The 14,317-nt window shown below is 44.1% G+C and overlaps 1 protein-coding gene across 1 annotated transcript in view; it reads right to left on the minus strand.

The window, feature by feature from the left end:
* The window catches only part of GMCL1 (germ cell-less 1, spermatogenesis associated), a 209,386-nt gene that overhangs the window by 55,157 nt on the left and 139,912 nt on the right, over positions 1 to 14,317 (minus strand). The window lies entirely within an intron of this gene.

Consider the following 14,317-nt stretch of genomic DNA (forward strand, 5'->3'; position numbering starts at 1 on the left):
GATATTGAAATAATTAATGCATGCATAGCAGTAACACACCAATTTAGAATGACGTCCCACTGCTCTAAAGGAATGCACCTTCCACCTACCTGTACTTCACAACACAGATTAAATGGAATTTTGGGTATTTTTAAATTGTCATCCAAATAATTTGGGCGCACACACAAAACAGAGCTATAGCAAAGTTAACAGATCTATGCTGGAACTGCTAAAGTTGGACTGTGCAGAAAAGCTTCAATGACTTGTGTTTAGGAAGGGATTGTATTGTTAAGGAATCCAATGTACATAATGATAATCAGAAAATGTCTATTTGCTTATGTGTATACATGTTCCTTACTTATTATGTAGTATACAGATTGACTTTATGTTCGGAGCCAAGATGGCGTCTACCCCCCACATCCCACGCATTAGAAGAATTCATTTGAGATAACAGAACCAGCTTCAACCAAACTTCAAGCATCAAGTTTCTTCATTTCTCTTGTATTGTAACCAATAAGATGTACCAATTAGACTGACATAGCAATGACGTATCTTTCTGTATAAAATATTAACACCGCCCACCAATAAATCAGTATTTAGAAGTAGCCTGAGCTGAACATATCTCAGAGAGTGTTTACTTCTAGTGTGCATGCACATTTATACTTTTTAATTAGGAATAGCAGCAGATAACCAAGAACTAATTTATAGTTCTCATCCATCACAACTGGCGCCCATGTGGGCGGCTTTCAGGCTTCAATCGAAGGGAGACCGCATTCCAGGACTGAACGGCTGGCCAGATCAGAGAAGGGGGTTAAGCGCGCAGCCCTAACAGTACGGTAAGCATATTTATCCTTACCATTTGTACGACCTCTCTGGTTTGGCTGGTTGATTTGGTCTTGTTGGCTCCTTTCGATTGTTCAAAGAGGCAGGTAACTTATTTCTCGCCTGAAGCCATTTTAACGAACCTGCTAATGGTTTTCTGCTGACTATTATCTGTTCAGTGTCTGTCATTCTGAAGGGCTGCAGATTTAGCAGACTGAAAGTGCAGCTGCAGGCGTGTGTCCATCCTCACCCCTATCTCTGGTGGTGGGGTGGAATTCTGCAGGCATTTATAGACGGGGTTACTCGAGGTTGGCTGTGTAGGACCTCTGAGGGTTAATCTCAAACTGTGAATTAAGGCAGTTTGAAAGAAGACTTGCGGATGTGGCAGTCTTGCGAAACGTCTATGAATGTTCTGCTCGGGAAAGCTGTCCTGAGGGTTTATCTCAAACTGTGAATGAGGGCAGTTTGAAAGAAGGCTAGCTGGAATTTGGCAGTCTTGTGACTCAGGTGAGCTTTTCCCGAGAGCTATCTTTGCAGTTCAAAGAGTGTCAGGTGTCATGTCCTGTGTGTGTATTTGTCCATTACTGTTTGATATACACGAAGAGGGTGACAGTGAGAGAAAGTGGCTACCTGAAGGATCAGTTGGGCCATAAGCCACTGCTCCACACCACCTCTGACGTGCTAGTTTTGACCCTCGAACAGTCAGGAGTGTGCTAGGAGACAGATCTCTCGCAGGGATGCGAGCCCCCACCCTAGGAATTCTTTGATAAGACAGCAGTCAGAGGAGTATTAACCACTTTGTTGCCTGTATTCTCCTCTTAAGCCGTCCGCTGAGAGAGAGAGAGAGAGAGAGAGAGAGAGAGAAGGAGAGAGAGAAGGAGAGAGAGAAGGAGAGAGAGAAGGAGAGAGAGAAGGGAATGCTAGAATGTGATATTAGAAGAGGAGAGAAGATGTTGCAAGAAGCAGAAGAATGGCATGTGCTGATAAGAAGAAAAAGTAGAGTCTGTGTGATAACGGCTTATTGGATGTGGCAGAAGCATGGTACAGGACGGCAAGGTCATTGCACAAAGAAGGTTGGATAGAAGAGGAAATCAAGAAAGATGCAAATTGTACTATGTATGTGAATCACAGAGTTAATAATCATGTGGCTGTACCGCCCCCATATACAAAAACTGGAACGAAGGAGGAGAGGGACAACTAACGCCCACTCCCTTCTCACCACCCCAACCCGAGCATAACCCACTGTGACCATCTTGGTACACCCAAGCCCTCGCTTCAGGCACAGCCCAGTGCACTTACTGCCGGCGGCCATCTTGGTACACCCAATAGGCCCAGCCGTGGCATATAACCAGTTCTTCCCATTTAAACCAGGATGGTTCTTACCACACACCTGTCTTCCCTAATATGGAAGCACTACCTTCACAGGCCGGATATGTTAATGATGAAGAAGCGTCCGAGTGGGAAGACCAACAACAGGCAGCAAGGCCACCTGCTGATTTAACCCCTAATCCGGCTCCGGACTCACAGTTCCGGGAGGATCTCAAACGTATGCTGACAACCATAAGGAACAGTGCCCCTTCCCTGCCCCAACACCAGTCTCGGTTACCAGAAGGGGCACCGGTGATGTATGTCGCTTTTACCCCATCACAAGCAGCAACCTTAGTGACAAGTCTGCCTGACCCAGAGAAACAGCCAATGCCCTTCTACCGCAGGATAGTGCAGATACAAGAAGCTTACTCAGCTGCCTGGAGAGACTTGATCAGCCTATGCCAAATTAAAGCAGGACATGTCTTTTGGCCAGTCATGCAGACAGCCTTCAATGATGCCTGCCTGGCAAGTGCCACTTCTTATACCTCAGGCTTGGAGTTCTGTGCACAACTCCGCGACTGGGCAAAGGAGAAATTGGCAGATCAGACCACCACAATCCAAGATATTGCCCAAGATAAAGGGGAGTCTGTGGAGAAGTATCATGCTAGACTCATACAGGCCTTTGAACATCTGGGCTTCTCCCTCTATGAAAAGACACACACATTATCTGCTTTTGTCTCAGGACTCAGAGAGGATATCAGAAAAAAGCCTGATGGTGGCCCGCCCTGAATATCGCTCAATGAAAATGTTTAATTTACTGTTGGTGGCCAGAGGGATAGAAAACCAAAAAGGAAAAAACCAACGCCCCTCATGGTAACACAAGATGAAGATCCCGCCTACACTCGTCCACCACCACTGCCCAATACCAGGGAAAAGATCATCTGTTACAACTGTGGGAAGCGGGGTCACATCAGAAGAGTACGCAGAGCCCCAAGACATCTGAGACAAGACAGGGATCCCCGCGAAGTGCAACGTGGACATGAATCTCCACCACCACGCCCCAACTCATGCTAGGAAATGAGAAAACCCATGTCACCCCTTATGACAGTGTCCTCAAATGAGACTGGGGGACCCCTAGCAAAGGTCACGTTACCTATACAAGGAAAACCTACCACTTTTCTCATTGACATGAGTGCAGCCAGGAGTGTGTTGAGGGCTGAGGACCTGCCTGATAATTCTTTCCTTTCCACTATTGATGTTTCCTGCGTGGGAGTGGATGGGGTGCCCCGCTCCAGTCCACTCACTGAGCCTCTCCAAGTGGGGACATTTCCTGATTTGCTTACCAGATTCGCGGTGTCCTCTACATGTCCCTTGAATCTACAAGGAGCTGATGTGCTGTCCAGACTACAGGCGTCATTCATCTTCACACCTATAGGGGGGGGTGAAGTTACATACTCCCCTATCCTTGGAAGACTCATCTGCTTTGTATTCTCTGCCTCTCCTGATGACACTTCATGAAGCAATAACTCCAAGTTCAATACCAAAAGAAGTACTTGACAGAATTCCTGCGTGTCTATGGTCCACGGGCCCGGAAGACATTGGTCACTTAAAAGTGCCACCAGTTTCAGTCAAGCTCAAAGAGGGCGCATCATTGCCCCGGAAACCACAATACCCACTTAAGTTGGCGCAATCAGAAGCTATCTCGAAACATGTAGCTGCCTTGGTCCAGAATGGGGCCTTGATCCCCTGTACCTCACCATGTAATACACCTCTTTTTCCTGTCAAGAAGAAAACACCTAAGGGAGAACCTGACAGATACAGGATGGTGCAGGATCTGCGAGCAATTAACGAAGTCAGAGTGTTGGACACCCCAATTGTGCCAAATCCACATACCTTATCAGCTGTACCTCCAATGGCTGAGTACTTCACTGTGGTGGACCTGGCAAATGCATTCTACAGTGTACCCCTGCATCCTTCCTGCAGGTACCTCTTTGCCTTCTCCCACGAAAAGAAGCAGCAACGTACCCAGACAGTTATGCCAAAAAGGGGCACAGAACTCTCCAAGCTAGTTTGCAAACGCTACGGCTATCATCCTTGACACATAACAAGTGGATCACCTGGAAGTGACTCTCCTCCAATATGTTGATGACCTTCTCCACTGTGCAGCTGACTTACCCACTGTTGAAGTCACCTCAGAAAGCCAGTTGTGCCATCTTGCCAAACAGGGCTGCAAAACCTCAAAGCCCAAATTGCAGTGGTGCTCAACATCTGTAATTGTTCTTGGACACTGTCTTGTCCCATGGGACAAGACACCTCACTGAAGACAGGGTGTAAGCAATCTCTGACATACCACTGCCACAAGGCCAGAAGCCCCTTCATTCCTTCCTTGGACTAATTTCCTATTGCAGAGCATGGATTTCAGAAGGCTCCCTACTGATGCAAGTTTTGTATGATGCCCTGAAATCAGACCCCTTCCAGATGTCTCCTGAAGCAATATCCAACTTTGAGGCCTTCAAGCACACCATCTTTGGTGCTAGGGCTCCGAAACATCCGTCCACTGCCAGACACTTGAGACTCCTGTGTTCCTACCTTCTAGACAGCATTACTCTATTACGTTGTCAAACACCGAAACCTACCACCCTTCTTCCACTTCTCGAGGGGGGTAAGGAGGAGGAGTCGAGTCTTGACTTGTCACCCCATGACTGCATCGAACTAATGCGGCTGGAAACCACGCATATCCCCACCATGAGTGAAATACCCCTGCAGGATCCAGGTCACCACTGAAAACTCGGTTCTCCAAACTGAAACCTTACCGCCGGTGATGTCTGCACAGGTGGCAGAGCTGCAAGCACTTACTACAGCATGTAAATTGGCAGAGGGAAAAAGAGCCAACATTTATACGGACTCAAGATATGCTTTCAGCGTTGCCCATGATTTTGGTGTTATCTGGAAGGACAGAGGGTTCCTGACGGCTGCAGGAACACCTGTGAAACAGCTCAGCCATCAAGGACTTGATGGACGCCCTGCTTCTCCCAACCCAAGTGACTATTCTAAAAGTAAAGCACACAACAAACTAAACTCGAAGGAAGCTCGAGGCAATCTAGCCAATTCAGCTGCCAAACAGACAGCCAGTGGTCCACGGAAAGTGGACAGCAGGGTGGTAGAAGAAGACCACTCCATGCTTACCCTACAGACTCTCCCAGTGGACAGAGTTTATCTGAAATAATTACAGGAAGCAGCAAGTCTGGATGAGAAGGAAAGCTGGAAACGGAGAGGAGCAACTCTCAGAGATGGACTATTCGAGTGCAACAAGAAGCCTTGTCTACCCAGGAGTATGTACCCAGCCATGGTGCAATGGGGAAATGGAACTGCCCACTTGACAAAGACTCTTATGAACTTATGAGTTACTTCATTGACCAACAACTTCTGCAGATCATGCACTATCTGCGACAAATGTAACCCAGAATGTACAGAAGAGGCACAGAAGAAGCACCTGGCAAAAGCTCTATACCCCTTCCAGAGGATGACGCCCCCTAGTGGAGGTGGACATGACTGCCAGGACCACAGCTAAGGAACTACTGAGTGAGATAGTATGTAGATTTGAGGTCCCAGAGGTGATAGAGAGCGATTGGGCCCAGCCTTCACAGCAACCCTTACAAAAGATTAGGGCAGCACTGGGGGTTCAGTTGGCTCTACACACCCCTTACCACCCTCAAAGTAGCGGGAAGGTAGAAAGGATGAAAGGGACACTAGAAAAACAGGATGTTAGAAGATGGCCCAAAAGACTAACATGAGTCGGCCAGACAGTTTGCCCATTGCCCTGTTCAGTGTCAGACACACTCCTCGGGGGTAATATGCCCTATCTCCTTATAAAATTTAGTTTGGTTCAGCCCCCAGACTTGGCTGTCACTTTCCACAACAGTTTCAGTTGCAATCTGATGTGTTGACTAATTATGTAACCGCATTATCACGAGAATTAACCCAAATGCATGTCCAGGTGTTTTCTTCCATTCCAGATCCTGAATTAGATACAGGAATACACCAACTACTGCCTGGAGATTGGGGGCTGGTAAAGAAATTTGTGAGAAAACATTCTCTTGAACCCAGATATGATGGTCCATTCCAAGTTTTGCTGACCACAGCCACCTCAGTGGAATTGGCCGGGAAGAATACCTGAATACACGCTTCCCACTGCAAGAAAGCTCCACCCCCGAGGACAAGATCCCGCCCACTTCATGACGACCATGCTGCATATCCTTTTTCTGTTTGGTCTAGAGGGGAGGCCCAGGAGGTGGTCATCACAAAAAATTATAACATAATTACATTTTGGTACAACTCTTCAGGTACACATGTGACCACCTTTACCTTTGATTACTGTGACATAGTACCTTGTCTGTTTGACTCTTTCATGGCAATGCCATTGGTACAGTGACATCCCTGATGGTAAGGATATACATGTGTGTTTTACAGACAGTTACTGGGGCCAGAATTGTGGTTCCTGGGAGGGACAGTGGGTTGGAACATAGGACCAGATTAGAGGGTATCTGGACCGGTAAATGTGCCCTTAAAAAGGTCATTATGCCCCTCCATATCCTAGCAGAAGATACCCCTGATACATACACTGACCCAGCACACAGTCAGAGGAGGAAGCGAGCAGCTCTCTCCGGAAGCTTTGACCCTCATGTGTACATAGATGCTATAGGGGTCCCAAGGGGGGTCCCTGATGAATTCAAAGCCAGGGAATTGCTGGCCAGTTACCCCCCACTTCCTACATGACATTCCAGAACCGGATGGCCTTAGACATGCTGTTAGCTGAGAAAGGAAGTGTCTGTAAAAATAGAAAAAAAAACGGGAACCTGTTGCACCTACATTCCTGATAATACCGGCCCAAATGGTAAAATAACTTTAGCTATAAAGAAATTAGCATTGGAGTTGAAGAAGAACTCCGGTATTACAGACCCATGGGATCAATATTTTAGCTGGATGAGTGGGTGGCAGAAGGTGCTCGCCCAGATAGGGGCAACGGTACTAATAATCCTGGTTCTTTTACCCCCCCCCCCCCCCGATTGTATGCTGTATTCTACCTTTCGTAAAGAAGTTAATGAGCAAGGCTGTAGACAACAGCCCACCTACATTTCTCCACCAAGAAGAAGAGGACCCTCTTATGATGGAGGGTGACAAACCCTTCACTCCTCTACAGTCACTCCCTGTCCAAAATCTCACAATCCTATAGGGTTATAGGGGTAGATAGCACCTGATTGCCCTTCTCCAGCTGTATCGAGGGGGGTAGTGAACTAGTTGCTGCCCAACTCTATATACAGCTTAAAAAGAGTTGCTGAGGAGAATGGGCCAGGTGAGTAGGACCTTTTAGATGAGGGACAGAAGAAAATAGCCATTTTAGGGGGGACTGTTAAGGAATCCAATGTACATAATGATAATCAGAAAATGTCTATTTGCTTATGTGTATACATGTTCCTTACTTATTATGTAGTATACAGATTGACTTTATGTTCGGAGCCAAGATGGCGTCTACCCCCCACATCCCACGCGTTAGAAGAATTCATTTGAGATAACAGAACCAGCTTCAACCAAACTTCAAGCATCAAGTTTCTTCATTTCTCTTGTATTGTAACCAATAAGATGTACCAATTAGACTGACATAGCAATGACGTATCTTTCTGTATAAAATATTAACACCGCCCACCAATAAATCAGTATTTAGAAGTAGCCTGAGCTGAACATATCTCAGAGAGTGTTTACTTCTGGTGTGCATGCACATTTATACTTTTTAATTAGGAATAGCAGCAGATAACCAAGAACTAATTTATAGTTCTCATCCATCACAGTATATAGGTGCTTAACCTGTGGCCCTCCAGCTGTTGCAAGACTACAAGTTCCATGATGTTTTGCAAGGCCGACAGTTACAAGCATGATTTCCAAAAGGCAGAGGCATGATAGGACTTTAATCCTGCAACAGCTGGAGGGTCACAGGTTGAGCACCTATGCCTTACAGCAGGGGTCTCCGAACTATTTCCCTCCAGTTGTTCAGGAACTACAATTCCCATCATGCCTATTCATGTCTGTGAATGTCAGAGTTTTACAATACCTCATGGGACATTTAGTTCTGTAGCAGTTGGAGGGCCGTAGTTTGGAGATCCCTGGCCTTCAAGTAATGGTTTTAAAGCCAGATTTCAAAGCATAATTTTTAAGCATACTCGTAATACATCTGTGTGAAAAAAATATATTTACAATATTGAATTCTGAGTAGCTTTGGAGCTCTGGCTTTTCATTTATAGGAAGATAGAGGTCCTTAAAATAGTGTGATTAAGCAATAGTTTTAGCTTACTGATTTGCATAGAGTGCCATTAATAAAAGGCCCCATTCCCTTCAGTAAGGCTCCAGTCACACCTGCGCAGGCGTGACAGTGCATGCAGGTTTTTTGCGTGGGGCATTTACGACAGCCCATTCATTTTAGTGTGCTGCCTGACATGCAAAAATAGCACCAAAGAAGCGCAGCATAGACACATGTAGTAGCAAATTACTTTGCCAACCATCAAAGGGTTCACAAAAAGCCAATGCAGCCTTATACAAATGCATTACAAATCTCATTTCTTGTTACATGTTATAAAAAGTCTGAAACTTTAAACTAGCCTCTGCGCAGCTGCACAGAGAACCACAAGATCTGGCAAAAGAGTTAGGTCTTCCTCTCTGCTGCTGGAGAGGTTCGATGGCTAAATGAAATGGCTTGGTGGTCTGGATTCAGCCTGCAGGGCTAGGGTTTGACACATGTGCCGTTGAGTGCAATAGGTGGTATGGGCATTGGGACATTAGGATTTATTTACTTGCCTGTAAAATACTTTTCTTGTAGTACAGTACACATGATTTGTAGTCCTAAATGGGTTATATGCAGCTACCTTTAGATGATTCGACATTGGCAAAGGGAAAAAAAAAAAAAAAAAAAGGAGGAACATCAGGAACATCTCCAGCACCAGGTGGAAATCCACAATGCCCAGGAGTCTGGACTTGCTGGTTAGAAACATGGGGGCAATCCAGAGACCAAGTCTGTTCATTTCATGTAGTCAGAATTTTGACTCAACAGTCTGGAGAAAAATTGGGCATATAGCAGAGCCTCAAAGTAGGACATCAGTGCAAGAAACCTCAAGTAAAATAAAATGAAAGGGCCAAATAATAGTTAAGACCCCGACCTGAACTGACCACTGAACTGAACTTTTAGTATTTAATAGAGGTCGACCGATATGGGTTTTTCTCTGGTCGATGCCGATATTTAGAAATCATGGCGGCCGATAGCCGATATATGATGCCGATTTTTTTGGGCCGATATGTTAGGCCGATTTTTTTTTTTTTTTTCTATTTTATTTATTATTATTTTTTTTTTAATCCCCCTTGATCTAACACACCTTTCCCATTGGGGCGTTTTTCAGGCGCTTTTGGGCTAAAAATAGCGCCTGTAAAGTGCCTGCAAAATGGCTCCCCTGCAGTCTGTGTGAAAGACAGAGTGCTTTCACACTGAGGCGATGCGCCGGCAGGATCTTAAAAAAAAAAGTCCTCCAAGCAGCACGTTTGGAGTGGTGTATACCGCTCCTCCACCACTCCTGCCCATTGATATGAATGGGCACCACTGCCGAAGCGCATGCAATGCGATTTGGCAGCAGTGCTTCATGGGTGCATTTAACCTCTTCCTTGGCCGCTAGCTGGGTTATATGTGCCCCACTAGCAGCCAAATAGCACCGCTAAAATGATGGTAAAGAGCCGCTAAAACTTGCGTTTTACCATCAACGCTCCAGTGTGAAAGCAGCCTTCATAAGTGATACAGAAAATTTCTTACATTTAAACATTTATTAACCACTTCCCGACCAGCGCACGACGATGTACGTCGACAGAATGGCACGGGCAGGCATATTGGCGTACAGGTACGTTCAATATTCAATGCCGCCCTGCCATCGGGAGCGCGCCGCGCTCCCGCGCTGGTCGGGACCCCCGTGAGTCCGGTCGCGGGACCCGCGGACTCGATCGCCGCGGGCATCCCCGCGATCGTCTCACGGAGCGGCCGAATGGAGGAAATGCTGTGTAAACAACATTTCTCCATTCTGCCTAGCAACTAGTGACGCTGATCTCTGCTCCATGTGATTGGAGCAGAGATCAGTGTTCACTAAATGAAAGCCCAACCCCCCCACAGTTAGTAACACACCCCTAGGAACACTTAACCCCTACACTGCCACCCACTGGTTAACCCTTTCACCGCCAGTGTCATTTACACAGGAATCACTGCATTTATATAGCAGTGATTACTGTATAAATGACAATGGTCCCAAAAATGTGTCAAAAATGTCCGATGGGTCCCCCACAATGTCGCAGACATAATAAAAATCGCTGATCGCTGCCATTACTAGTAAAAAAAAAAATAATAAAAAATTATTAATAAAAATGCTATAAAACTATCCCTATTTTGTAAACGCTATAACTTTTGCGCAAACCAATCAATAATCGCTTATTGCGATTTTTTTTTACCAAAAATATGTAGAAGAATACGTATCGGCCTAAACTGAGGGAAAAAAATGTTTTTTTATATATTTTTGGGGGATATTTATTATAACAAAAAGTAAAAAATAATGCGTTTTTTTAAAATTGTCGCTCTATTTTTGTTTATAGTGCAAAAATTAAAAACCGCAGGGGTGATCAAATACCACCAAAAGAAAGCTCTATTTGTGGGAAAAAAAGGACGTCAATTTTATTTGGGAGCCACGTCGCACGACCGCGCAATTGTCAGTTAAAGCGATGCAGTGGCGAATCGCAAAAAGTGGTCTGGTCTTTGACCAGCAAAATGGTCCGGTCTGCAAGTGGTTAAACAAAAAAAAAACCTCCAATCAGTTTACTTGTATGTATGATTTAGATTAAAAAAAAAAAAAAAAAAAAAAAAAAAAAACCTATGTATTAAATAAAAACAGGTAGTCAAAACTTTTGGCTGAAAAAAAAAAAATGGGCTAACTTTACTGTTTTTATTTTATTTTTAAATAGTGTATTTTTTTCCCCAAAAAAATGCATTTGAAAGACCTCTGTGCAAATGCCGTGTGACATAAAATATTGCAACAACCGCTATTTTATTCCCTAGGATCTCTGCTAAAAAAATATATATAATTTGTGGGGGTCTAAGTGATTATACAGGATTTTTACTTGTAAGCAACAAGTGTCAGAAAAGATTTAGTCTTTAGTCTTTAAATGGTTAAACTGAGAACTTCTACACACAGAGATGACTTCATTCATTCAAGTGTAAACATTGTATCATTTAGTTCTTTTCTTGGCAGTCTGCCCAGAGAGGAGGAAAGTGTTGCTATGAGGACTCAGGCAACTCACACTGACTTCTATACAGAAGTCATTTCAAAGTCCCACTGTAGTTCTAAATCAGCTTTTTATCAGCACAATCGGTCGATGCCGATTATTTAAAAAACTGCAAATATCGGCCGGCCGATATATCGGTCGACCTCTAGTATTTAATCACCACTGGGATTTTATTTTTTGCTAAACAAAAAAAAAAGACCAAAAATTTTGCCAAAAAAGATAAGTTTTTCAGATTTGGGTATAAAAAATGTTTTCTCCTTCACTGATGGGCACTAATAAGCTGCACTGATGGGCAACACTGATGATGAGGCAGTGATGGGCACTGATTGGCAGCACTGATAATCACTACTGATGGTCACCGATTAGCATTCATGGATGGCACTTAGGGGGCAGATGTCCCTCGAACAGAAACAGTCAACGTCTTTCTTCGGTTCTTTTTTGCCACAGTTTTTTGGAAATTAACCACTTGGTGCCTGTGCTATAGCAGAAAGACAGCTACCACGCATGCTTAAAATGCCAGGAGGGCATCCATGTATGTCCTCCTGTTCGTGCGCTGCTGGTGTACCCCCCTGGTAGCACGGCCAGCACGCTCTGTGATCGCCAAATCCTTGGGACTCGGCTGGTCACTGATCGAGATAAAGGGCCAAGTACAGCAGGCCCTTTACCACGTGATCAGCTGTCAGCCAATGACAGCTGATCGCGGAAGTAAACAGAAGCCGGTTATCGCCCTTTTTTAAGTAATGTACTCAACCGCCATGGCCAGTTATGCACACGCAACCATGCAAGACTCCAACTGCTGAAGAAAAAGCATATTGAAACTGTTTAAAATTTGCTCCACAACATTTAGACCAGCCTTTTTCCAACCAGGGTGCCTTGGCAAAATGAATAAAAAAAATGTATCAAAAATTGTATACAAGCCAGCAGGTGGCTCAAGCCTGCCTTTTGATTTCACAAAGCCTTGGGTTTTCATTATGCACCATTACGACTTTCTAGACATTGGCATCCCAACAACCAATGGCATCATCAATTAATAAGGAGGATGCCTGTTGCCTCCACAGCATCCTTGTTTAACCCTCCTTTGCCCCTCTTCCTCAGCACTGGGTCACATTAACTGACTGAGGGAGAAACAAGGGAATGATAGTCAGTACCAGTGTGCAAAAGTGTATTTGCTTTGGAAGAATAAATCCCCTCCAACTGAGTGCCCTATGTGTGGATGCTGCTGCATTGTGTAATGGCATTAGAATAGTATTTTAAATTTTAGAATGGGGTGCCTCGAGACTGTCCATAATTTTAAAGGGTGCCTTGACTGAAAAAAGCTTGAGAAACACTGATTTTGACAAGCCTGTGAAATACTGGGAGAACGTAGTCTGGCCAAAATTTAACTCTTTGGATGCCATAATACACACCATGTTTGGAGGTCAATGGCGCTGTACATCACCCCAAAAACAATATACCAACAGTGAAATTTTGAGGTGGGAACATCATTGGTTTCAAAGAATGAAAAAAAAAAAAAAACCTGCTAGAATGGCCCAGCCATTCACCTGACTTGAATCCAATAGAAAATCTATGGAAAGAGCTAAAAGATCAAAGTTCATAGAAGAGGCCCATGGAACCTAAAAAGAGTTGAATGGAAGAATGAGCCAAAATCACACCTGAGCAATGCATGCAATGCAAGTTAGTGTGTTTAATACTTTCCCCCATGCCATTCCATTTTATCACACAACTTCATTTCTGAACTTTTTTGTTTTGGTTTCTTTGTATGTACGGATTGCATGGGTTGTTACTGACATGTGGTAAAAATTTCATGTCAATCGCACCTTTAGAAATATATTTACCCAGAAAAATGGTGACCTTTTCAATACTTTTACCTGCTGCATATTATCTTTGAGAACAAATAATATTTCAGAAAGAATCTGTTACACAATTCCAAAACCAACTGCAATTATGCCCTGCTGTCAGCCTGCACCAGAAAATGTATGACTGCACAGCCATCCAGATGTATCCTGTTCTGCGCTATCCTGAAGATTACCGCTGTACTAGGACAGCAGATACGTCTTTGTCCTCAGCATACACCAAACAAAAAGCGTACACGTTTTGCAGACCAATTATTCAGCAGGGGCTATGGGCATAAAGCACTAACAGCTGTTGCTTAAATGGCAACTGCACAAACCTCCTACAATGGTTGGTTCAATAATTATAAAACAAGCTAAATTACAGCACAGCAGCTTGGAAAATCATAACATTTTACAACACATAATAAGTAAATGGTCTGTTTACTTTGTCTGCCATTGTGTGGACAAAAAACGTAGTCTTAAAAAGTGATTCACTAAAACTTATCTCCCCAATTTAAAATGATACATATTTTCACGTTTACTTTAGGTTTTTTTTCCTTCATGTTAGAAAACAATGCTTCCACTGCATTCAGTACACTTCAGGAACAGCAAAATCGATAAACAAAATACATTAACTCCCCACTGGCCTTGGTTTGGTAGCAATCAGATCAAAATAACAGAGAGGAGGGTTCTGCAACCTGTAGTGTACTCCAGGGAACAGATTTTTCCGCCAAGGTAAAAATTCTATTTCCCAGTAATTCAGTACAGGACACACACTACCACAATATAACTGGGATTTTTTTTTTAAATCTGCGGTGGTGGGAAAAAAATAAAATAAAAAACACACTTAAGGGTGTGCTTCTGTCCACCCCTAGGAAAGGTACAACCTTTCCCTGAAACCCCAGGGGAAAAAAGGCTCCTGACAGGGACAAGATTACGAACTTGGTCCACCTAGTCAAGATGCTGCAAGACCTCTCCCCTCTCATGGCCAGCCAAAGCTGAACAAGTACTAGGTTTAG

Source organism: Lithobates pipiens, unplaced genomic scaffold (assembly GCF_037356315.1).
Source record: "Lithobates pipiens isolate NorthernLeopardFrog02 unplaced genomic scaffold, aLitPip1_a1.2 Scaffold_8, whole genome shotgun sequence".
NCBI classification, from domain to species: Eukaryota; Metazoa; Chordata; class Amphibia; order Anura; family Ranidae; genus Lithobates; species Lithobates pipiens.